General features: G+C 40.0%; 1 protein-coding gene across 5 annotated transcripts in view; it reads right to left on the bottom strand.

Annotated features, from left to right (window-relative positions):
* The window catches only part of LOC143804674 (proton-coupled folate transporter-like), a 702815-nt gene that overhangs the window by 280651 nt on the left and 395513 nt on the right, over nt 1-26651 (bottom strand). The gene's annotated exons all lie outside the window — the stretch shown is intronic.

The raw sequence follows: 26651 nt of genomic DNA, 5'->3' as shown, positions 1-26651 counted from the left end.
CTTTTCTCATGATTGCATACACCTAGCTATGAAGTTCAAAACTCAATGAGGTTACAAAACTAAAAACAGTGCTTTAGTAAGTCAGTAAAAAATAGGTAGGAGTATTTAAAACAAGAAAATGATAAGGGTGCCCATACTTATGCACCTGTCAAATTTTGTTTGAATGCAGATTGCACATTTTCTGTTAGTACAATAAACCTCATTTCAAGGCAGAAACATTACTGTGTCCAACAGTTATTAGATATATGAAACTGAAATAGCTGTTGCAAAATAAACCATTTTTATAAAACATTAAGCTTAAGATTAATAGGGGTGCCCAAACTTCATATGACTGTATATCTCTTATGTCTTTTCAGCTAAGCATGCACACAATGGAAATGAGGACATTGAGCATCCAACAGATGAACTGCACATCATAGTGAGTGGGTGTGATCAAGCTGGCAATAAGTATTGACCACAATTAGGGTGCCAACCTCCACGGATGGACAGTAATGCATCTAGAAATCAGTCTAGAGTAAAAAAGGTGCCTTCTTGTTGCCTAGTTCTATTTTTTATCAACTTTGCATCTATCTTGCTGGTTGTGTTCTATGTTTGTCGAGTCCTTGCTTCTAATGCATATCTACAATTTTTTTCTATTAAGGGGTTTTGTTCTCTTTGTTAGTCATTCTCATTTGAAACCTGTAGCGGTAATCTCATTTTTGTAGGGTGGAAAATATGAACCTCATTTGCATATAAAATAAAAGTTGATTTTTAATAAAATATTGAGTTAAACTATGCATGCCTAGTATGATCTAAATTGGGACTTGGTTCACTATATATATTTTTAGACAGTTTAACTGCCATTTTGGGAGATGGCAGACTCCCATTAAGGACACTGTTTTAGTTTTACCATTATACAAAATCACTATATTAATGTTTTATGCTAGCAAATCTATTGATATATTTCTCATACATCACAACCATGGGGTGGCCACTAGTGATGGGTGAGTAGCATTTTTCCTCGGGTTTTCCCGAGCATGCCCGGGTGATCTCTGAGTATTTTGGCATGCTCGGAGATTTAGTTTTTGTCCTCTCAGCTGCATGATTTGCAACTTGTAGACAGGCTGAATACATGTGGGAATTCCCTAGCAAACAGGCATTCCACACATATATTTAAGCTGTCTAGGAGTCGCAAATCATGCAGCTGAGGCGAGGAAAACTAAATCTTCAAACACGCCAAAATACTCGAAGACCACCCGAACATGCTCGGGGAGACCTGAGCAACGAGTATACTCGCTCATCACTAGTGGCCACACAAAGTCACATAAGGCATAGATGTCTCGTGATGGAGTTTCGCAAAATCACATTTTCTTTAAAAGCTATAACAAAACTTGGGATACGCTAGGCCAAGACAAAATGCAAGAAAGGACAAATCTGTTCCACACGAAACTTGTAAATTGTATTTTAACAATGTTGTATATTATTTTGTCTTTCACATAATATGATTTCATATATTTTTGATTAAAGGAACTCTAGCTAAGTATTAATTGTAAGCCTTGGTTGCTTATATTTGATTTATTGTATGTATATGAGCTAAAGGTTAATTACTGCTCTGAATTTAATTGAAAAAGATATTTCACTGAAATATTTAGTACAATGTCAAGTTATTTAGCCCTTGTAAGAGAGTTGTTAAAGAACAATTAGAGGTTTGTGTAAGATATATGGAGGTAATTAATCACTTTCCCGTACATTTCATGTAGGACACTAATGCTGACTTTAGAAAATATGTTTCCTCATACATTTAAATTTAGAAGTAGGCAATTTCCATAAATTATTGTAACAATTATTTGTACATAATAGTTTATAGAGACAATCAATCATGCTGTATTTCATCTGATATACGCTTATCATCCCAAAACAAGAAATGATGACAGAATCATATTCCCCTCCCACAATAAATTCTCCTGTAATTTCCGTTCATGGCTTTGGTATAATTGATTGAGGTACAGTATATTGGATGCAAAGGATTGAAGGATGACATTTACTGAAATAATTCATTTGAATAACAATAGATTACTGTGACCTTTTCTCTCAATTTTTAAAAATGCAATGCAACAGCTAACTATAATAATAGTTATAATAATCTGTAAATTGCTTTGGATAGCACTTTTTTTCTCTGAGATTTAGGGGTTGATAACAGCCAACAGTTATATAAAAAATGTATGGACTGATTACAACTATAAACTGAGTAATTCTGATTTTGTTCTGCTGTTAAGGGCCATTAGAATATCTCTATATAGCTTCCATTTTATACAAAATCATGTAATGCGCTATAAAATGTCATATTTTGTATGAATATGCTTTGCAATGCATCTAAAAGAGAATAGCTCCATATGCATCCAGTGGAGTATTGTTTTAGGTACAGACACAGATCCTGCATTAGTGAGAGAAAAAGGTGCTCACGTTCTTGCTAAAAGTTATAGATAAGAGAGAATCGTTGTTAAACAAAGCAATTCAATTATTATGCTACGAATCTCCAAGAAACTTTGATTTTTGCAAATCCAGCAAAATGTTGACCAGCTACCATTTTGCTGATTCTGTGGACATGAAAGATAAAAAGGTTAAAAAAAGCAATGAGCTATTTTACTCACCTCTTCCCGGTCCTCCAAATATCTGTATGCTACTGCCCAGTCTTCCACTCACTCCTATTCACCTCTGCAGTCTCCTTCTTTTTCTGGATTTTCCAGCAGGTAGCATTGCAGGCTAGGTCCCACACATCGCTTCCCAAATGCCCTTTGTGGGCTTCATGCACAGTAAGTTAAGTGCATTGCATCTCATGTGCCCACAGGTAGAATAGTGATCAGTGGCTCACAATGAAAAACCTAGGAGAAGGAGGCTGAAGAGCAGAACAGGAGGGATTGAAAACTCAGAGGCAGTGATGGGGTAGGTATGGAGTGGGCCAGGGCAAGTGTTAGGGGCAGGCAGAAAAGACATTTGCCTAGAGCACCCGCACACCCAGGGGCTCACAACCTGTGGTGTGCTGCAAATAGCAACACACCACAAAGCCACTATAAGGCTTGTGAATCAGGGGGGTCCAGTGTGTGCTTTTTTCTGCAGCTATGACAAAAAATACAGTGTCTACAGCAATTTTTGAAAATTGTTTGAATGCAAAGTTAGTGGTCACTTTCAGTATTAAGTCAGGTAAGTAATAATACTGCTCTGTGAGAGCATTGTATAGAACAAATCACAGAGAAAGTAGATAAAAGTGCCAAAAAGAATCAACCAATTCACCAACATAAAGCACTATTTTGAGCGATAGAATAAACCACAATAAAACTTAACATTTACTAATATTTTAAATAAAAAATACAACATACACATGACCTAAAATCACGTATGGCTGCAAAGATACAGGGTGCACAAAATCCCTGATACACCAACTATCTGTGCCCTACCTTACCGCAGAGGTTGGCACCCTAAATCCTGTGCCATGGTGCCCCCGCTCAACGTAGGCTCTCCCTAACTGACCCTCATAGGCCCTATCGTGCAGAAAAACAGATCAAACAGCAGACCATGTAATTCAGACAAACAAATGTATAGAATCGTCTCTACAGGTAATGTGCTCTTATATTGCACAAAGGCCTGTGCAAAAAATAATGTGCTTCGTTAAATTATAAAGATATTGCACACTTAATTAATTATTGCACATATCCCCAATGGCCCGTGCAAACAATAGCGTTTACTGATATCACAGTTATCGCATATTCACTAATTATTGCACATACTCCATATAATTGCTGAAAACTCTGCACTGTGCCTAGATATACCCTGCATACTTGCGGGGGTTGGCACCCTACAATCCTGCGCAACTGGCGCCCCCACTCCCGTTGTCTGACCCTAATACTCCCTGTCAGACTAATGTAAGTACAAGGCAACAGTGCCCAAAAACTACAACACTCGTGACGATTCAAATCCACATAAAGATTCTTAGTATGAATACTCCAATACTCTAAATATGTTCATCTCGACGCGTTTCCCCGAGATCGGTTCATCAGGAGACATACTTATATAGCAATATAGTGCAACAATCTGGATAGAAAAAGACTTATCTGAATAGAAAAACAGGTGATGAATCACAATGGAGTAGTGTGCCCTAGACCGCAGTGCGGAGCAATGCCCATCCTAGACCCGCAGGTTACTATCAGCCTTGTACTCAGTATGCTAGCCGGGCTTTATATATCCTCACATCAAACTCGTGGTTCCTGACGGTAATTGTAACCCCCGCCTGCTCATATTCCTTCCGGGTCAAAGTCACAACATCCAGCTAGTGGATCACAAAGGCGTTCCACCGTGCGCAGGTGCCGTCAACTCCAGGTAAGATAACGTCACTGCCTTATACTGCACTATAAACTACATCCACTTAGTGGATCGCAAAAGCATTCCACCGTGTGCAGGCGCTGTCAGCTTCCGGATAAGATCACATGACCGCCTTCTACTGCACTACAAACAGTTTATGGCTCACAGTATGCGCTCCACCATGCGCAGGCGCATTAAAAATATACCAGAAGAGGTAGACCAGATGAATTTGTACGATACTCACTCGTTTATGCTAATCCACGATATTAGTATCTTTTAGTATGTGGAACAAAAATATACCTCACAGCACATACCTCATTTCATAGTACACAGGCACTTAGGGGCAATTATTTAGAAATTTCAAGATACCCTATTTATTACTGCACATTAATACATCAGTGCACCACTACAGTACATTCATCCCAGTATATAATAGATCGTGAAAGTAAACCTAATGAAAATATATAATAGTAATAATCACAATATAAGATAATGACCAAACCCTATTTTGAGACAATGGGTCAAGGGATTTATATCCATACAGGACTTTCTTAGGGTAATGGGCTCAAGACCTTTCACACAAAGCAGCCAAATTGCAATTGATCATTAAAGCCCTGTGGTTTAATACTTTTCATGTAAAAAATCTATTTAGCTTCTTTTTGGAGAATCAGTCGATCCCAATCCCCTCCTCTCGCTGATGGTGTCACCACTTCCATCACAGAAAAACTACAACAGTTTAGATCACCTCCATGTACACCCCTCACATGGTTAGAAATGGGGGTATCCCGTCCATTCAAAATGTCCCCAATATGTTCGCATACCCTTCTGCACAGTTCACGTTTCGTTTTGCCCACATAATAAATAGGGCAGCTGCAGTGGAGGGGTAGACAACTCCCTCTGTCTTGCAATTAGCGCAGTGTCTCATCTCATACACCTTTTTTGTGCAAGAACAAACAAAGGTACAGCTTCTAGAGACATATTTGCAAAATTTACATTTACCACATTTAAAAGTGCCATTCTGCCTTTTCTCCAACCAGGTAGGAGACTTTTTCTGAGGAAAAAAGTCACTATTCACCAATTGATCATGGATCGATCTCCCTCTCCTATATGTGATATGACCTGGTGGTTAAGAGGCCACACTGATATGACCTGGTGGCTAAAATGCAACATGGAACGAGCTCTGAGAATGAGGTATCTCTACTTACCGCAGTCCCTAATCCTAACAACAACACTAGTAATAGCTGTGGGATGTTCCTGACTCTCCCTAGACACCTCTTCACAGCCTAAGAACTAACTACCCCTAAAGAAGGAAATAGAAAGCTATCTTGCCTCAGAGAAAACCCCAAAAGGAAAGACAGCCCCCCACAAATATTGACTGTGAGTGGAGAGGGAAATGACGTACACAGAAATGAAATCAGATTTCAGCAAAGGAGGCCAATACTAAACTTGATAGACAGAGAGAAAAGGATACTGTGCGGTCAGTATTAAAAACTAAAAAATCACGCAGAGTTTACAAAAATGAACTCCACACCGACTCACGGTGTGGAGGGGCAAATCTGCTTTCCCAGAGCTTCCAGCTAGCCTGAATATGACATAGTGACAAGCTGGACAAAAAGAGACATATTTGCAGAGCAATAGAGTCCAAGCAAATGGACAAACAAGAACTAGCAAAAACTTATCTTTTGCTGACAAGGACAGGCCATATGAGAAATCCAAGGAGAGAACCAAATCCAACCAAGAACATTGACAGCTGGCATGACCTAAAGCCCAGAGCAGGTTTAAATAACAAACCCAGGCAAGGCGATTAGTGAAGGCAGCTGCTACAGCTACCTAAAGGAGCAGCAGTTCCACTCGAAACCACCAGAGGGAGCCCAAGGGCAGAACTCACAAAAATACCATTAGCAACCACAGGAGGGAGCTCCAGAACGGAATTCACAACAGTACCCCCCTTGAGGAGGGGTCACCGAACCCTCACCAGAGCTCCCAGGCCGATCAGCACGAGCCAAATGGAAAGCACGAACCAAATCGGCAGCATGAACATCGGAGGCAACAACCCAAGAATTATCCTCCTGGACATAACCCTTCCACTTGACCAGATACTGAAGCTTCCGCCTCGAAAAACGAGAATCCAAAATCTTCTCCACCACATATTCTAATTCCCCCTCAACCAACACCAGAGCAGGAGGATCAACGGAGGGAACCATAGGTACCACATATCTCCGCAACAAGGATCTATGGAACACATTATGAATGGAAAAAGAAGCTGGAAGGGCCAAACGAAAAGACACCGGATTGATAATTTCCGAAATCTTATAAGGCCCAATAAAGCGAGGCTTGAACTTAGGGGAAGAAACCTTCATAGGAACATGACGAGAAGACAACCAGACCAAATCCCCAACACGAAGCCGGGGACCAACACACCGACGACGGTTAGCAAAACGTTGAGCCTTTTCCTGAGACAATGTCAAATTGTCCACCACATGAGTCCAAATTTGCTGCAACCTGTCCACCACAGAATCCACACCAGGACAGTCAGAAGGCTCAAGCTGCCCCGAAGAAAAACAAGGATGAAAACCAAAGTTACAAAAAAAAGGCGAAACCAAGGTAGCCAAACTAGCCCGATTATTAAGGGCAAACTCGGCCAACGGCAAGAAGGTCACCCAATCATCCTGATCAGCAGACACGAAGCATCTTAAATAGGTTTCCAAGGTCTGATTGGTTCGCTCCGTTTGGCCATTTGTCTGAGGATGGAATGCTGAATTAAAAGACAAATCAATGCCCATTCTAGCACAAAAGGACCGCCAAAACCTAGAAACGAACTGGGAACCTCTGTCAGACACAATATTCTCCGGAATACCATGCAAACGAACCACATGCTGAAAAAATAATGGAACCAAATCAGAGGAGGAAGGCAACTTAGGCAACGGTACCAAATGGACCATCGTAGAAAACCGGTCACAAACCACCCAGATGACAGACATCTTCTGAGAAACAGGAAGATCAGAAATAAAATCCATGGAAATATGTGTCCAGGGCCTCTCAGGAATATGCAAAGGCAAAAGCAACCCACTGGCACGGGAACAGCAAGGCTTAGCCCGAGCACAGGTCCCACAGGACTGCACAAACGAACGCACATCCCGCGACAAGGAAGGCCACCAAAAGGACCTAGCCACCAAATCTCTGCTGCCGAAAATCCCAGGGTGACCAGCCAACACCGAACAATGAACCTCAGAAATTACCCTGCTAGTCCATCTATCAGGAACAAACAGTTTCCCCACTGGACAGCGGTCAGGTTTATCAGCCTGAAACTCCTGAAGTACCCGCCGCAAATCAGGGGAGATGGCAGAAAGAATCACCCCCTCCTTGAGGATCCCAGCCGGCTCAAGAACTCCCGGAGAATCAGGCAAAAAACTCCTAGAAAGGGCATCAGCCTTCACATTCTTAGATCCCGGAATGTACGAGACCACAAAATCAAAACGTGAGAAAAACAGAGACCACCGAGCTTGTCTAGGATTCAACCGCTTAGCAGACTCGAGGTAAATCAGATTCTTATGATCAGTCAAGAGTCAAGACCACCACGCGATGCTTGGCTCCCTCAAGCCAATGTCGCCACTCCTCAAATGCCCACTTCATAGCCAACAACTCCCAATTGCCAACATCATAATTACGCTCAGCAGGCGAAAACTTTCTGGAGAAGAAAGCACATGCTTTCATCAACGAGCCATCAGAATTTCTCTGAGACAAAACGGCCCCTGCCCCAATCTCAGAAGCATCAACCTCAACCTGAAAAGGGAGAGAAACATCTGGCTGACGCAACACAGGGGCAGAAGTAAAACGACGTTTAAGCTCCTGAATGTCCTCAACAGCCGCAGAGGACCAATTCATCACATCAGCGCCCTTCCTCATCAAATCGGTCAGAGGCTTCACCACACTAGAAAAATTAGCAATAAAGCGGCGATAAAAATTGGCAAAGCCCAAAAATTTCTGAAGGCTCTTTACAGATGTAGGTTGAGTCCAATCATGAATGGCCTGGACTTTAACAGGGTCCATTTCAATAGCCGAGTGAGAAAAAATGAAACCCAAAAAAGAAACCTTCTGAACTCCAAAGAGGCACTTAGACCCCTTCACAAACAACGCATTAGCACGAAGGACCTGAAATACCATCCTAACCTGCTTCACATGAGACTCCCAATCATCGGAGAAAACCAAAATATCATCCAAATACACAATCATGAATTTATCCAGATAATTTTGGAAGTGCATTTGAACAGCAAGGTGGCTTGTTGTTGAAGGGAAATAGAGAAAAAAAAAATCTATAGATCTTCAGTATAGCGAGTGTGAGCGAGCTGAGTGTGACCTGAGCGTAAGTGTGGACGGCGGTAAGTGTGACTTGTGATTCAGTGAGGAGGTATTTGGAAGGCCTTTAACAAATACCTGTGTGAATTTGTGTGAGTTGCTGAATTGGGAGTAGCTATATTCACAAGGGGTTAACTTAGGGTGGGGGCTCATAATCAAGGGTTTATAAGGGGCAGCTGTTTGGGGCTCAAGTCCTTTTTGGAAGTGCATTTGAACAGCAAGGTGGCTTGTTGTTGAAGGGAAATAGAGAAAAAAAAATCTATAAATCTTCAGCATAGCGAGTGTGAGCGAGCTGAGTGTGACCTGAGTGTAAGTGTGGACGGCGGTAAGTGTGACTTGTGATTCAGTGACTTTGGAATCAGGGAGTTTCCAAGGGAGGAATTGCTGTCTGTTTTTAATTAATACTTGTATTTATTTTTTATATAACATTTCTGTGGTGCAATCCCCATTAGGAAATGTGCTCCACTATTGTTAATGCCATCCAGTGCACATCTTGCCTCATGTATGCAGTCCTTGATCAGCCGGTCAAGGGTGCATACTGCTGTGCGAGATGTGAGCACGTTGTGCATTTGGAATCCCAGATTCTGGATCTAAATGTGCAGCTGGCAACACCGAGATCCATAGACAATATGGAGAGGAGTCTTCTGCTCACAGAGCAGACGCTCAATGGGATAGATGAGGAGGGGGATGGTAGGATGGATCTGCAGGACAGTAAGGCAGTTAGCTGGGTGACAGATAGAAGGCGGGGTAGAGGGAAGAGTGCCAGGGAGGCTAGTCCTGATCTGGCACACCCCAATAAGTTCGCTAAGTTGGCAGACGAGGGGGGTGCCAGTACAGGGGTAGCACTGCTGCAACCAGACATGTCCTCTGAAAGCCGGAGGAGTGACTGCTCCAGTAAGGAGGGAAATAGGAGAGCAGGGCAGGCCAGACAGGTGCTAGTAGTGGGGGACTCAATTATTAGGAGAACAGATAGGGCAATCTGTCACAAAGACAGGGATCGTCGAACGGTGTGCTGCCTACCTGGCGCTCGAGTCCGACACATCGCTGATCGGGTGGACAGATTACTGGGAGGGGCTGGTGAGGACCCAGCGGTCATGGTGCACATTGGCACAAATGACAAAGTTAGAGGTAGGTGGAAGGTCCTTAAAGATGATTTCAGGGAATTAGGCTGCAAGCTGAAAGCAAGGACCTCCAACGTGGTATTTTCCGAAATACTGCCTGTACCACGTGCCATGCCAGAGAGGCAACGGGAGATTAGGGAGGTTAATAGGTGGCTCAAGAATTGGTGTAGGAAGGAGGGGTTTGGGTTCCTGCAGAACTGGGCCGACTTCTCAGTTGGCTACAAGCTCTACGCTAGGGACGGGCTGCACCTCAATGGGGAAGGTGCAGCTGTGCTGGGGGAGAAAATGTCTAGAAGGTTGGAGGAGTGTTTAAACTAGGGATTGGGGGGAGGGTATTCATTTTATAGGAGGGGAAGATAGTGCAGATAGAGACCTGGGCACAAATAAGGAAGTTGGGGGTGGCGGTGGCATGGGGGGTGGGGTTAGAACAGCTAATAATTTAAGAAAGAATAGAGGTACAGAGAGGAACATCAAGTGCATATATACTAATGCCAGAAGCCTCGCCAACAAAATGGACGAATTAGAACTAATGTTGTTGGAACATAATTATGACATGGTGGGGATATCTGAAACATGGCTGGATGAGAGCCATGACTGGACTGTTAACTTGCAGGGCTATGCCTTTTCAGAAATAACCGTACAGATAAGTGAGGGGGAGGGGTGTGTCTGTATGTAAAATCCACCTTAAAACCCATCCTGCGTGATAATATAGGTGAATCTAATGAAAATGTAGAGTCCCTGTGGGTGGAGATAAGGGGAGGGGGAAAAAATAATAAATTACTGATAGGTGTTTGTTATAAATCTCCAAAAATAATGGAAGCAATGGAGAATATCCTCGTAAAGCAAATAGATGAAGCTGCGACTCAAGGAGAAGTCATTATTATGGGGGACTTCAACTACCCTGAAATAGATTGGGGAACAGAAACCTGCAGTTCCAGTAAAGGTAATCGGTTTTTGACAACTATGAGAGACAATTACCTTTCACAACTGGTTCAGGACCCAACAAGGAGGGGGGCACTGCTAGACCTAATATTAACCAACAGGCCAGACCGCATATCAAATATAAGGGTTGGGGGTCACTTGGGGAATAGTGATCACAAAATAATAAGTTTTCAGGTCTCCTTTAATAAGATGTGTAGTAGAGGGGTGACAAGGACACTAAACTTCAGGAGGGCAAATTTCCAACGGATGAGAGATGATCTTGGTGCAATTAACTGGGACTATATCCTGAGACATAAAAGTACACAAAGAAAATGGGAAACGTTTATTAGCATCCTGGATAGCACCTGTGCACAGTATATACCGTATGGGAATAAACATACTAGAAATAGGAGGAAACCAATATGGCTAAATAGAGCTGTAAGGGGCGCAATAAGTGACAAAAAGAAAGCATTTAGAGAATTAAAGGAAGTAGGTAGTGAGGAGGCATTAAATAAATACAGAAAATTAAATAAATTCTGTAAAAAGCAAATCAAGGTAGCATAGATTGAGACAGAGAGACTCATTGCCAGAGAGAGCAAAAATAACCCCAAAATATTCTTTAACTACATAAATAGTAAGAAACTAAAAAATGATAGTGTTGGCCCCCTTAAAAATAGTCTGGGTGAAATGGTGGATGAGGATGAGGAAAAAGCCAATATGCTAAATGACTTTTTTTCATCAGTATTTACAAAAGAAAATCCCATGGCAGCCAATATGACTAGTGATAAAAATTCCCAATTAAATGTTACCTGCTTAACCCAGCAGGAAGTACGGCGGCATCTAAAAATCACAAAAATTGACAAATCTCCGGCCCGGATGGGATACACCCCCGAGTACTGCAGGAACTAAGTACAGTCATTGATAGACCGTTATTTTTAATCTTTAAAGAGTCCATAATAACAGGGTCTGTACCACAGGACTGGCGTATAGCAAATGTGGTGCCAATATTTAAAAAGGGGACAAAAACTGAACTCGGAAATTATAGGCCAGTAAGCTTAACCTCTACTGTGGGTAAAATCCTGGAGGGCATTCTAAGGGATGCTATACTGGAGTATCTGAAGAGGAATAACCTCATGACCCAGTATCAGCACGGATTTACTAGGGACCGTTCATGTCAGACTAATTTGATCAGCTTCTATGAAGAGGTAAGTTCCGGACTGGACCAAGGGAGCCCAGTGGATGTAGTGTATATGGACTTTTCAAAAGCTTTTGATACGGTGCCACACAAAAGGTTGATACATAAAATGAGAATAATGGGGATAGGGGAAAATATGTGCAAGTGGGTTGAGAGCCGGCTCAGGGATAGGAAACAAAGGGTGGTTATTAATGGAGCACACTCAGACTGGGTCGCGGTTAGTAGTGGGGTACCACAGGGGTCAGTATTGGGCCCTCTTCTTTTTAACATATTTATTAATGACCTTGTAGGGGGCATTCAGAGTAGAATTTCAATATTTGCAGATGACACTAAACTCTGCAGGGTAATCAATACAGAGGAAGACAATTTTGTATTACAGGATGATTTATGTAAACTAGAAGCTTGGGCTGATAAATGGCAAATGAGCTTTAATGGGGATAAATGTAAGGTCATGCACTTGGGTAGAAGTAATAAGATGTATAACTATGTGCTTAATTCTAAAACTCTGGGTAAAACTGTCAATGAAAAGGACCTGGGTGTATGGGTGGATGACAAACTCATATTCAGTGGCCAGTGTCAGGCAGCTGCTACAAAGGCAAATAAAATAATGGGATGTATTAAAAGAGGCACAGATGCTCATGAGGAGAACATAATTTTACCTCTATACAAGTCACTAGTGCGACCACACTTAGAATACTGTGCACAGTTCTGGTCTCCGGTGTATAAGAAAGACATAGCTGAACTAGAGCGGGTGCAGAGAAGAGCGACCAAGGTTATTAGAGGACTGGGGGGTCTGCAATACCAAGATAGGTTATTACACTTGGGGCTATTTAGTTTGGAAAAACGAAGGCTAAGGGGTGATCTTATGTTAATGTATAAATATATGAGGGGACAGTACAAAGACCTTTCTGATGATCTTTTTAATCATAGACCAGTGACAGGGACAAGGGGGCATCCTCTACGTCTGGAGGACAAAAGGTTTAAGCATAATAACAGACGCGGGTTCTTTACTGTAAGAGCAGTGAGACTATGGAACTCTCTGCCATATGATGTTGTAATGAGTGATTCATTACTTAAATTTAAGAGGGGACTGGATGCCTTTCTGGAAAAGTATAATGTTACAGGGTATATACACTAGATTCCTTGATAGGGCGTTGATCCAGGGAACTAGTCTGATTGCCGTATGTGGGGTCGGGAAGGAATTTTTTTCGCCATGTTGGAGCTTACTCTTACCACATGGGTTTTTTTTGCCTTCCCCTGGATCAACATGTTAGGGCATGTTAGGTTAGGCTATGGGTTGAACTAGATGGACTTAAAGTCTTCCTTCAACCTTAATAACTATATAGCTATGTAACTATGTAATATCATGCATAAAGGACTGAAATACCGATGGAGCATTAGAGAGCCCGAATGGCATCACAAGGTATTCAAAATGGCCTTCGGGCGTATTAAATGCTGTTTTCCATTCATCACCTTGTTTAATACGCACGAGATTATACGCCCCTCGAAGGTCGATTTTAGAAAACCAACTGGCACCCTTAATCCGAGCAAACAAATCAGAAAGTAAAGGTAAAGGGTACTGGAATTTGACAGTGATCTTATTGAGAAGGCGATAATCTATACAGGGTCTCAAGGAGCCATCCTTCTTGGCAACAAAAAAAAAATCCCGCTCCCAACGGTGACGAAGACGGGCGAATATGCCCCTTCTCCAAGGACTCCTTTACATAACTCCGCATAGCGGCATGCTCTGGCACAGACAGATTGAAAAGTCGGCCCTTAGGGAACTTACAGCCAGGAATCAAATTAATGGCACAATCGCAGTCCCTATGAGGAGGCAGGGAACTGGACTTGGGCTCATCAAATATATCCTGGAAATCCGACAAAAACTCAGGAACTTCAGAAGAAGGGGACGAGGAAATGGACATCAAAGGAATATCACTATGTATTCACTGACAACCCCAACCAGTTGCAGACATAGATCTCCAATGCAGCACTGGATTATGTACCTGTAACCATGGAAAACCCAGCACAACAACATCGTGCAAATTATGCAACACCAAAAAGCGAATATTTTCCTGATGTGCTGGAGCCATGTACATGGTTAACTGTGTCCAGTACTGAGGTTTATTCTTGGCCAATGGCGTAGCATCAATCCCCCTTAAGGGATTAGGGCTCTGCAAAGGCTCCAAGGAAAAACCACAGCGCTTGGCAAATTCTAAGTCCATTAAGTTCAGGGCAGCGCCAGAATCCACAAATGCCATAACAGAAAAGGACGACAATGAGCAAATCAGGGTAACAGACAAGAGAAATTTAGGCTGTACAGTACTAATGGTAACAGACCCAGGGACCCTCTTAGTACGCTTAGGGCAATCAGAAATAGCATGAGCAGAATCACCACAGTAAAAACACAGGCCATTCTGATGTCTGAATTTCTGCCTTTCTGCTCTAGTCAAAATCCTATCACATTGCATAGGCTCAGGACTCTGCTCAGAGGACACTGCCATATGGTGCACCACCTTGCGCTCGCGCAAGCGCCGATCAATCTGAATGGCCAAAGACATTGACTCATTCAGACCAGCAGGTGTAGGAAACCCCACCATAATATCTTTAAGGGCTTCAGAAAGACCCTTTCTGAAAATCGCTGCCAGGGCATACTCATTCCATTTTGTGAGCACAGACCACTTTCTAAATTTCTGGCAGTATACTTCTGCTGCTTCCTGACCCTGACACAGAGCCAGCAAAGTTTTTTATGCCTGATCCACAGAATTAGGCTCGTCATACAGCAATCCGAGCGCTTGAAAAAATGCGTCAATATTAAGCAATGCAGGATTTCCTGGCTCAAGGGAGAATGCCCAGTCCTGCGGGTCGCCACGCAGCAAAGAAATAACAATCTTCACCTGCTGAATAGGGTCACCAGAGGAACGGGGTCTCAGAGCAAAAAACAATCTGCAATTATTTTTAAAGTTCAAAAATGTACATCTATCCCCAGAAAATAAATCAGGAATAGGAATTCTAGGCTCTAATACCGGAGTCTGGACAACATAATCTTGGATACTCTGTACCCTTGCAGCGAGTTGATCCACGCGCAAGGACAGACCCTGAACCTCCATATCAGCACCAAAATCCTGAACCACCCAGAGATTAAGGGGAAAAAAAAGACAAAACAAGCTACAAAGGAAAAAAAAATAACTCAGAACTTTCTTTTCCCTCTTTTGAGATGCATTTAACACATTGTGGGCCAGCTGTACTGTTATGACCTGGTGGTTAAGAGGCCACACTGATATGACCTGGTGGCTAAAACGCAACATGGAACGAGCTCTGAGAAGGTGGTATCTCTACTGACCGCAGTCCCTAATCCTAACAACAACACTAGTAATAGCTGTGGGATGTTCCTGACTCTCCCTAGACACCTCTTCACAGCCTAAGAACTAACTACCCCTAAAGAAGGAAATAGAAAGCTATCTTGCCTCAGAGAAAACCGCAAAAGGAAAGACAGCCCCCCACAAATATTGACTGTGAGTGGAGAGGGAAATGACGTACACAGAAATGAAATCAGATTTCAGCAAAGGAGGCCAATACTAAACTTGATAGACAGAGAGAAAAGGATACTGTGCGGTCAGTATTAAAAACTACAAAATCCACGCAGAGTTTACAAAAATGAACTCCACACCGACTCACGGTGTTGAGGGGCAAATCTGCTTTCCCAGAGCTTCCAGCTAGCCTGAATATGACATAGTGACAAGCTGGACAAAAAGAGACATATTTGCAGAGCAATAGAGTCCAAGCAAATGGACAAACAAGAACTAGCAAAAACTTATCTTTTGCTGACAAGGACAGGCCATATGAGAAATCCAAGGAGAGAACCAAATCCAACCAAGAACATTGACAGCTGGCATGAACTAAAGCCCAGAGCCAAATAACAAACCCAGGCAAGGCGAAGGCAGCTGCTACAGCTACCTAAAGGAGCAGCAGTTCCACTCGAAACCACCAGAGGGAGCCCAAGGGCAGAACTCACAAAAATACCATTAGCAACCACAGGAGGGAGCTCCAGAACGGAATTCACAACAATATGTGATAGATGGAGCATCAGGGATTATGTCACATAAGTCAGGGTCCATCTTCAGGATACCCCAATACTTCTGAATCACATTTTTAACCCTATGTGCTTGGTCATCGAATGTACTTATAATTTTAAGATCATTCATATCCTCCTCTTTTGTCTCTTTTACAAGCAATGAAGTTCTTTCTTCAGTGCCTGAAAATTTAAAGGCCTCATTAAGGACACCTAACGGGTGTCCCCTATCCTCAAATTTGTCTCTTAGATCTCTCGCCTGGCGGAATAAACTAGAATCAGTGGAACAATTTCTTCTTATGCGCAAGTATTGGCCTTTCGGTATACCTCTCCTCAAGCTTTCCGGATGATGACTCTCCCAATGTAACAAGTTATTAGTGGCCGTGGGCTTGTAGAAGGTTTCAGTAACAATGAGGCCTGTAATGCTCCTACAGATTTTTAGATCCAAGAAATTAATAGATTCATTTTTAAACTCATAGGTGAGCCTGAGGCCATTCTCATTATCATTTAGTTCTTCCACAATGTTGTAGGACGATGCCGCATCACCTGACCATAGAATTAGTACATCATCTATGTACCTACCCCAGAATAATATCTGGGGTTTCCACCAGTAGGCATCAGCCTCCCCAAAAACTGACTGGTCCTTCCACCAGCCCAGGAATAGGTTTGCATATGTGGGAGCACAAGGGCTCCCCATAACAGTACCCCTGAGCTGATGGAAGAACCCACCCCCAAATGCAAAAAAGTCATGTATGAGCACAAATTCAAGGAGTCCAAGAACACATTGGTTTTGTCGGGACAAGTGTGTGCCCCTTGATCTCAAGAAAAAATTAACCCCCTGTAGTCCCTTGTCATGCGGAATGTTGCTATATAAAGCCTCCACATCAATGGAGGCAAAAAATACATCATCACTAAAAACAATATCCTCCAGCTTGAGGAGGAGATCGGAGGAATCCCTTATATAGGAGGGCAATGAAGTAACAAAAGGTCTTAATACTCTATCGACATAAACACTTACATTCTGAGTAATTGTTTTCAACAATTATATGGGGTATGTGCAATAATTAGTGAATATGCGATAACTGTGAAATCAGTAAATGCACTTGTTTGCACGGGCCATTGGTTATATGTGCAATAATTAATTAAGTGTGCAATATCTTTATAATTTAACGAAGCACGCTATTTTTTGCACAGGCCTTTGTGCAATATAGGAGCACATTACCTGTAGTGATGATTCTATACATTTGTTTGTCTGAATTGCATGGTCTGCTGTTTGATCTGTTTTTCTGCACGATAGGGCCTATTAGAGTCAGTTAGGGAGAGCCTACGTTGAGCGGTGGCGACATTGCGCAGGATTTAGGGTGCCAACCTCTGCGGCAAGGTCGGGTACAGATAGTTGGTGTATCAGGGATTTTGTGCACCCTGTATCTTTGCGGCCATACATGATTTTAGGTTGTGTGTATGTTGTGTTTTTTATTTAAAATATTAGTAAATGTTAAGTTTTACTGTGGTTATTTATTCTATCGCTCAAAATAGTGCTTTATGTTGGTGAATTGAGAGCATTGTATAGAACCATATCTTTCTTATAGCACTTGTCTATTGTTCTGTGTGTGTGCTCAGACAGAAGCTCAGCACTTCTGCCTGCTGATTCATGCACTGTAAATTGAGTTTTGAATGATTAGTGATTTCACTTTAAATACTGATAATGTACTAGGTGCTAGACAAATATTTTATAAGGTTATAGAATATTTGCAGATTACATAACACACTGAGGTAGGATGCACATTTTCCTGTCCAGCTCCAAAGCAAAAAAGTTTAATGCTCCTAACAGAAATACAGAAGTAGTAATACTTAACTTTTCAATTGGCAAACTACACTATCAGCATTATTTGAAAAAATGAGAATAACAGTGCCACAGGATCATACACCATCAATACATAAATACAGCAACTAAACCACCATTGGTACATGATTTCAGTATCAAAACTATCATCAGTAAATGAATACAGCCAAAAAGACCACATTAGTACATAAAAACAATCAAAAAACCATCATCAGTGCATGAGCACAGAAGCAAAAACATCATCAGTACATAAAAACAGTACCAAAATCATAATCAGTACTTGAATGCAGCACCAATTTCACTATTAGTTCCTGAATATTGCACCAAAACCATTATCAGCACCTGAATACTGCACAAGAAGTATCATCATTCCACAAATGCAGTAGTAAACACTAAGGTTTTGAACACTTTGGGGTACAGTTTTTAGAATGGTGCCACTTTTGCATATTTTCAGTCATATAGGTCCCTTATAGTCACTTCAAATGTGAGGTGCTCCTTAAAAAAATGGTTTTGTTGGAAAAATTAGAAATCACTGGTCAACTTAACCCTTCTAACTTCTTAACAAAAAAATTGTTTCGAAAATTGTGCTCATGTAAGGTAGACATATTGGAAATGCTATTTTATTTTGTGTGGCATAACTCTCTGATTTAAGGGCACAAACATTAAAGATTTGAAAATTGCTAAATTTTCAAAAATTTTGGCAAATTTCCATCTTTTTCATAAATAAACACAAGTCATATCGAAGAAATTTTACCACTGCAATGAAGTACAATATGTCTCAAAAAAATCTCTGAATCAGTGAGATCCGTTGAAGAGTTCCAGAGTTATTACCACATAAAGTGATACTGGTCAGAATTGAAAATTTGGCTTGGTCATTAAGGTCAAAATTGGCTCAGTCACTAAGGGGATAATTTAACACTAGTGGATTCTAAATGGATTGGATAGTGTAGCCAGTGTTTTTCAAATATAGATCTTTTTTAAAGGACAATTTACACGTCAGACCTATGTAGAATTTTACTTTCCTGAGGCACGTAAAAATCATATTGATTACCTTACTTTGCCTGGAAGAAAAACAGGATAGAGGCATAAGTGTCGGGGTACAACTGCCAAGGCTACATCCTACTTTATATAATACATCCAGGATATTACACCTGATAGAATATAGCATAATATATTTTTTTTATGTAGAGGAATATGAATTTTGTTTACATATCTATCAAATGGAAAATCAAACTTTATGCCAGTGTGAAAATTGGTGGCATATGGTGTAAAAATCTATAGTGCTACATTATGGCTCATTACAACTCTGAGGTTATACAAAGCTCACATACACATTCAACACAAATTGAAGAAAATCGAGGTGAAATGAATTGTATATTTTACGGACCTCAAATTTTTTCAAAACTTCTGATTCTTTTATCGCTTAAATAAAAACAAATATGCAGCTTTGGTTTTGCAGTAACCATATTATTGTAGAAAATCAAGTTTCAAAGTGATTTTTGTTACATAATGAACACCATAAAGACAACAAGAAAAAAAATTGGCAGAATTGAATTTTTTCCCCATTTCATCCAACTTGAAATTTCTTTACCCTTTTTTTTTAGTACGTTTTATGGTAAAATGAATGATGTTATTCTAAATTACAATTCATCCTGCAAAAAAATCAAATCATTGTATGGCTATTTTTATGGAAAAATAAACAAGAACAAAAGGAAACAACAAAAAGCGGGAAAAACAAAAAAATATGCCCAGAACTGAAGGAGTTAAAATCATTTAAAAATTGGCAAATATTTCTAGCTTACATAATCTTTTTTATATAAAATTAAAAAGTAATACTTTGGTAGATTATTTAGACATATCAAATGTAGTATTTAATGAATCAAGTCTTTGAGCTTTAATTTCATTTTTGTTACTTACTCTCAGAGGAATACTTATTTTTCATTGGAAATTTATCAAATCAATCTCTGCAATTGACTTGTTGACCTCCTGGAAATTCATCAGTTTACAGAAAATGAGTAAGAGCCTTGTACAAATGAGGTTTTCTCACATTTCTAACTAATCATATGAAGTTTGCCAAACTGAATATATTCAGTTGAAAATTAAGTAGCATAGGAAAGTATATTTACTAGAGCAATGCACAATTAAACATTATATCTTGCAGAATTATTTTAAATAAGATTATATTAATTACATTATTTTAATTCTAATCAGACCAGAATAAAATAATGAATATTTAAGGGATCATGCAAACAAACATTGTTATTTTGTACAGTTTGCAAACTGTTGACCTTTAGGAGATTAAATATTTTTAAGAAGAACTTCAAAAAGTTATTAAGACAAAAAAGCATGGTAACCTCTGCTGGTTGTGGCAGGGTTTTATAGGAATATAAAGTAACAGACATATCTTCTACAGGCAATTGCCCATCTGCAATGACAACTGAAAAATGATGTGGGTGACTATGAAACTCCTCGTCATTTCTAACTACTTCAATGATGAGAACATCTCAGGGGTTAAACTTTTTAAGAGAAGCTATTTTTATATAAGAAAATGCCCTACTGTTTAAACAAGGTTTTTGTGTTTATGTTTTGTTTAATAAATTGGAAATGCTTTTTTTTAATTTTTTTAAACATCACAAAATCTCTTAAAAATTAATAATCAAAATCTTGCAATTTTTAAGTCGGTCACTAAGGTTTTTTTTTTTTTTAACTTCCTGCTGTTTCAGGAAACTACACATGTAAATAGCTACAGGGGTCAAACCCAGAAGATGTCTTTTGTATTGAACTATCTTTCTAAAGAGAGGGGGAGACTGGTCAGCTGTGAGATTGCCCGTCATTGTAATCCTGCTCATGAATTTAAGAAGGCTTGCAGAAAACTTTTCATGAAAGTATAAGATGTAAAAGTCTAGAAAAAACAAGTGGCTAGTGTGAAAATTGCAAGATTACTAATTTTGTTATTTTAACAAACATCATGATATGAAAACAAATTGCCATTTTTTTAAATACATGTAACACAAAAAAACTGATTTAAACACTGGGAAGCTTTCAGATGATAGCTTTCCTTTAAGACAGGGAAGCATGGCCATGGCAATACTGTAAACTAATTGTCTAATTGGCTAACGTTAACTAATTGGCTGCTGTCTACCATAAGCTTAATGGTCTTTTAAAACCTTTTGTGCAGCATTGCAGAAATATTTAAAACTCTCTTATACTTCTCAGAGTATGACTGGGGGATATCAAACATTGTTAGTTTGTAGACTGTTAAAATTGGAATTATATCTAATGGTTTTTAAAAGTTTGGAATCACTTAATTGGCGACGTTATCTTTTTTTAACAAAAGTGTTGGTGATGGTGCTGGGAATTTGATTTTATGACAATTACTAATATACAGTATATGCATTACATGTAGAGATTAATACATCTTTTGAAGTTCAAATTCACCAAATTCTATTAAATTAAAAAAAACTTGATTGGAATCGAGTTATTTCGCTGAGACTCACAATACTGCAAAGCTTCCAAGTGCCTTTAAATTCATGTGTAACATTCTAAGGTCTCCTGGAACTGCATTCAAGCCCATCCAAGTTTTTTGACATTGCTAAAGCTGTATTTCTGTTAAGGTAACTTTCCCATAGAAGCATTTTGTAACCCAATAGTAACCAATTGCCCATTTAATAGCTCAGCACCCTGACACAATTTTCATGATTTTTTTATTAAAAAACAATCCAAAAATTATCTATTTAAGGCCGGCTTCACACTTGCATTTGTAGCAGCTGCGGAGGGCTTCGGACTTCCTCTGTGAAGCCCCGCCTTCCACCGCTAGCTCCGCCTATTTCTGCATGCGGCTTGGATGCGGCCTGTGTACCTACTGTATATTTAACATTAGGTGCGCAGGTCGTACGGCTGTATGCGGATGCTTCCGCATACGTCGTTTTGACGATGCGGAGACCAGCGTAGGACGCAGCTTGTAGCTATTTTTTTTTTCCGCATCATCAAAACGACGCATGCGGAAGCATCCGCATACTGCAGCACGACCTGCGTACCTAATGTTAAATATAGGTACACAGGCCACATGCGGGCCGCATGCCGGCCGCATGCAGAAATAGGCGGAGCTAGCGGCAGAGGGTGGGGCTTCACGGAAGAAGTCCGCAGCCTTCTGCAGCTGCTACAAACGCAAGTGTGAAAGTAGCCTTAGTCATTTGTGATCAGGCAGAACATGCTGTGCTGAACACTGACTCAAACGGATGGCATCAGGATTCAAACCCAGCTCCTCTTGTGCACAAGGTGGCAGCTCTTCCCTCTGAGCTATTCAGCTCACTGGACAATTCCTTGGTAAACCCAATACTAGTGACTGTGCTGTTCATGATAGTCTCCACCCTCAGTTCTTGATTGTCTCCACCCTGAGTTCCTGATTGTCTCAATCCTGTGATCTACTGATTGAACAGCTTACTTAAACTCTGCACTGCACTTCCTTCCTTGTGACATTATTGAGCTCCCAGCCTTTAGTCTAGCTTCTTTCCAGCTACTGCTTATCCTCAAGATTCTACTGCTGCTACCGTGTACCTATCTTTGCCTATTTTCTGACTACGATTCCTGCTTATCCTCCAAATTACACTCTGGTGCTGCCCCTAGTGGTTGCAATATAACTACTCCAACTCAGTTCAGTCCATAACAGATGGTCTCAGAGTTAGAGGCAACATTATCTTACTATAACTGAGAGGAATGATAATATGCTATATACTCTATTATGCCCTCTGCTTCCTCCCCAATAGTAAAATTGACAGAGGCGAAGCAGGCCATTCATGAACTGTTTTTTATAATCATACTGCATTAACAGATGGTGTCTATGGTGGCAATGCTTCTGCTGCCTGCAGCTCCCACTTTCTCAGCCACGGTATATTTTTCTTTTCACTTACCCATTAATTGCCAATGTCACTTTTTTATACCATAAATTTTGAACAATGCTATAATTAACTTTTCATAACTTTTTTAAACCCTAATATTCCACCATTATTAAAAGGACAGTACAAGAAATGCCAGGTAGACACTGTATGTACTTTTACTGAAAGCAAAATGGGGAAGCGGGCCGAAGTAAAGGTTTGGTGTATATGGTTCTAGTAAGACAGATTTCCAACAACAGACACACTAAGTTAAACTACAAGCAAAAAAATGAAGACTTTTGGGGCTAAAACTTTTGATTTTTATTAAAAATACAGTGATAAAAGCTTGTTGAATAGTCAAGAAGGTCATATATAAACGTGGGAAAATTAAATTAAGTGTGAACATACAATCACTTAAATTTTTTTTCTTTATTAGTTATACTAATTAAAAAACACCTACCAAGTGTGAAAATTTGTTAGATACCAAAATGTAAACATAGACCAGTAAAAAAAGACCTATAGAACGCTACAATAATCCTATATTGCAACCTGCCTGGCAGTGGAGGTTGGCACCCCAAGAGTATGACTTTTTGGTGTCCCCACTCAATGAGGACTATCCCTCATTCCCCTAGATTTCCCTATCAAAACAGGTGGGAAAACATATAGATGAAAGAAAAGAAATGAAAACCATTTCCCAAAAGGCAGGTCAGCAGAAACTGTAAGAATTCTAAAGCTCTGACAAATATATTGCCAATAAAAACTAAGAAAAAATCCAGCCCAACAAACTGGCTCTCCATACATGTGTTGTGACTGTCACAGAGCCGCGACACATGCAGCTGCAGAGCCAAACAGCTGATTATCGGGAGCGCTCCAGGTATCCAGGTTCCAGATGCAGCTTTTCGGTAAGTGCTATAGCTATTCACATAAGGAGTTATCCAAAGCTATTCGCTGATCCCTACTAATTACATGTTCTCACAACTCTCTTCTACATAAAATGGCTACTGATAAAGGAACATGTTACCAGACATGTCCGTCAGTCTTCTCATATAAAAAACGTTCTTTTTTCACTGAACAGGTTGATAGAACATTTGTAAGAAAATGTATACTTTTATTCAAAAATAAAAAAAAGCTGTATGGAAAATATCATCAAAGCAATGAGAAATAATAAGTTTTGAAAATATTGCTTTAAGCTTTGCTTTCATTTAAGGATCTTCCTAGCAGCAATTCTAACCTGAATGAGTTTTATCATTCTAACTGTCAGTTTGTTAAGATAATCTGCAGAATTGTTATGCCATTTTTCCTCAGGCTTCTGGCAAAAGTCCAATTTGTTTGTTGACTCTTTTTTTATGCGCCACTCCATGCTGCTTTCACAACAATTCAGTAGTAGAGTTATGTATTAGACTCTAATTTTAAATTTTTTTATATTCTTCAGAAAGTACACTTTTTTTGTAATTCGATCTCCATGAGTGCAACAAAATGGTTGCTCACATATGGATAAAAAAATATATAATAATGCATTACCTCTTTGGCCATCTCTGCTGATTGATCTCTTCCATAGAGCCCATGGTGCCTTTTTCTTCCACCACCCTGAACTGAAAGCCTGTGAATTTTCACACTAGGTGACTTCATGACATCATAATGTGTGCCATGATCTTATGACACGTAATCTAGACTTCTAATTCCTCTATTCAGGGCACAGGGATTTCCCACACTTAGTCTTGGCCAGAAGATCTGACTTATTGGAAAGATGCCCAGAGATTAAGTGCATTACGCCAGAAAGAAAAAGTATATAAATCATCCCAAATAAAAAGTGCAAAAAAGACAGCATATAAAATTATTTTTATTGAAAGTATTATAAAGTAAAAAAACTAATATAATCACAAAATATAGCTGATAAATATGAACACAATATAATGGTATGATAGGAGACCAACCAAAATATTACAAAATAATATATTAACCTCCACACTCATATGATATATCCCAGCACTATTCAATAACTGCACAAAGTAAAGAAAGGGAAACTTAATATATAAAAACCATTCAAAAAAGCATAGTGCAAAATTGTGCAAAAAATGTGCAAAAATGCATAAAAATGTGCCACAATTAATGCAGCAAAATAAAAAAACGCACCATAAAGAATGTGCAACAAATGTTGAATAATGTGTGTTAAAAGAATTTTATAACTGTAATCAATACAGAGCAAAGTGCACTAGTGCTATAAAAAGTGCAAAAAATGCAATGACACTGACAGACTATTATTGCACAATATAAGTAATTGGATTGCACTTAAGCCCATAAATACAAAAAATATAGTAGTGCAGCTAGTGCTATAGTAGAAAAGTGCCACAACAGGACTATAAGGTGCAGAAAGTGCCAGTAACTATTAAACCGCTAGCATATTATCACAATAGAGTGGATGAAATAGATAAAATCCAGTAACATTAGATGCTCCATATATGTACATGTGCTCAAACTCTACGCGCGTTTTGGCCCTTGCCTTCTTCCAGGGGGCGTATACAAGAGCTCATAAGGGTGAGTTTATATAGGGTGCTGATTGCTACTGAGTTATCCAAGCTGAGCGGTGTGCAGCAGCGCATGCGCGGCCACCCAGCCAATGGCCACATCTATCCAGCATCACACCGGCAACGCACAACGCCACCCAACCCCGCCCACGTGTAACACGTGACCAGGGAAGGCGGGGAACACGTCGCCAGAGAGAAAGAGGCCGGAATGAATGAGACCAGAAAGCAGGGAAGGCCACGCATGTGCACCACCGCCTAGCTGGAACTCAGAGAATCACAAGAATATAACCGATACAAGAACAAAAAAACCTTAGTATATAAATCCCGCAAAAAATTGCTCATATTAGGACATATGTTTATAAATGCACTGTTTGTGATTCTTTTGGTAAAGTAAACACCACAGAGCAATGCCACAACTGGGAATGTTCTGATCTTTGCCAGCCTTCTACATAGTCAGGTAATCATCCTGAACGAGTGACATCTGGAACAAACCCCACAGGCCTGGCCAGATTTAAAAACTGCTGCCACAACACTGACAGCCCAGCACACCATTCATCCTATAGAGTGGCTGAACTGTCACTCATAGCATCCTTAACCCCTTCGCGCCGCAGCCCATTTTCATTTTTGCATTTCTTTTTTTGCTCCCCTTCTTCCCAGAGACATAACTTTTTTAATTTTCCATCAATGTAGCCATTTGAGGGCTTATTTTTTGAGGGACAAGTTGTACTTTTGAACAATGCCATGGGTTTTACCATATTGTGTACTCAAAAATGGGAAAAAAAATTCCAAGTGCCATGAAATTACAAAAAAAATTCAATTCCACAAAGATTTTCTGAATTTTTTTTACCATGTTGACCAAATGCTAAAACTGACCTACCTGTATGATTCTCTAGGTCATTACAAGTTCATAGACACCAAACATGTCTAGGTTATTTTTATTTAAGTGGTGAAGCAAAAATCCAAAGTTTGTTGAAAACAAAACATTGCGTCATTTTACGAAACCCGTAGAGTCTCCATTTTTCTTGATCTCGCATTGGGTGAGGGCTTATTTTTTGCATGCTGAGCTGACATTTTTAATTATACCATTTTGGTGCAGATATGATCTTTTGATCGCCCGTTATTTAATTTTAAATCAATGTTGCAGCGACCAAAAAAAACATAATTCTGGCGTTTAAAATTTTCTTTCTTGTTACGTCGTTTAGCAATCGGGTTATTTTGCTTTTTTTATATTGATAGATCGGGAGATCCTAAACGTGGTGATACCAAATATGTGTATGTTTGATTTTTTTTACTGTTTTATTTTGAATGGGGCAAAAGGTGGGTGATTTGAATTTATATATATATATTTTTGTAAGATGTAAGATGGGTGGCTTTTCAGCGTGATTGCAAGAAGTGCATGTTAAAGAGTT

This window comes from Ranitomeya variabilis, chromosome 2 (assembly GCF_051348905.1).
Source record: "Ranitomeya variabilis isolate aRanVar5 chromosome 2, aRanVar5.hap1, whole genome shotgun sequence".
NCBI lineage: Eukaryota > Metazoa > Chordata > Amphibia > Anura > Dendrobatidae > Ranitomeya > Ranitomeya variabilis.
Note: the sequence above shows the minus strand (reverse complement) of the source record. Positions and strands in the feature narration are given on the sequence as shown.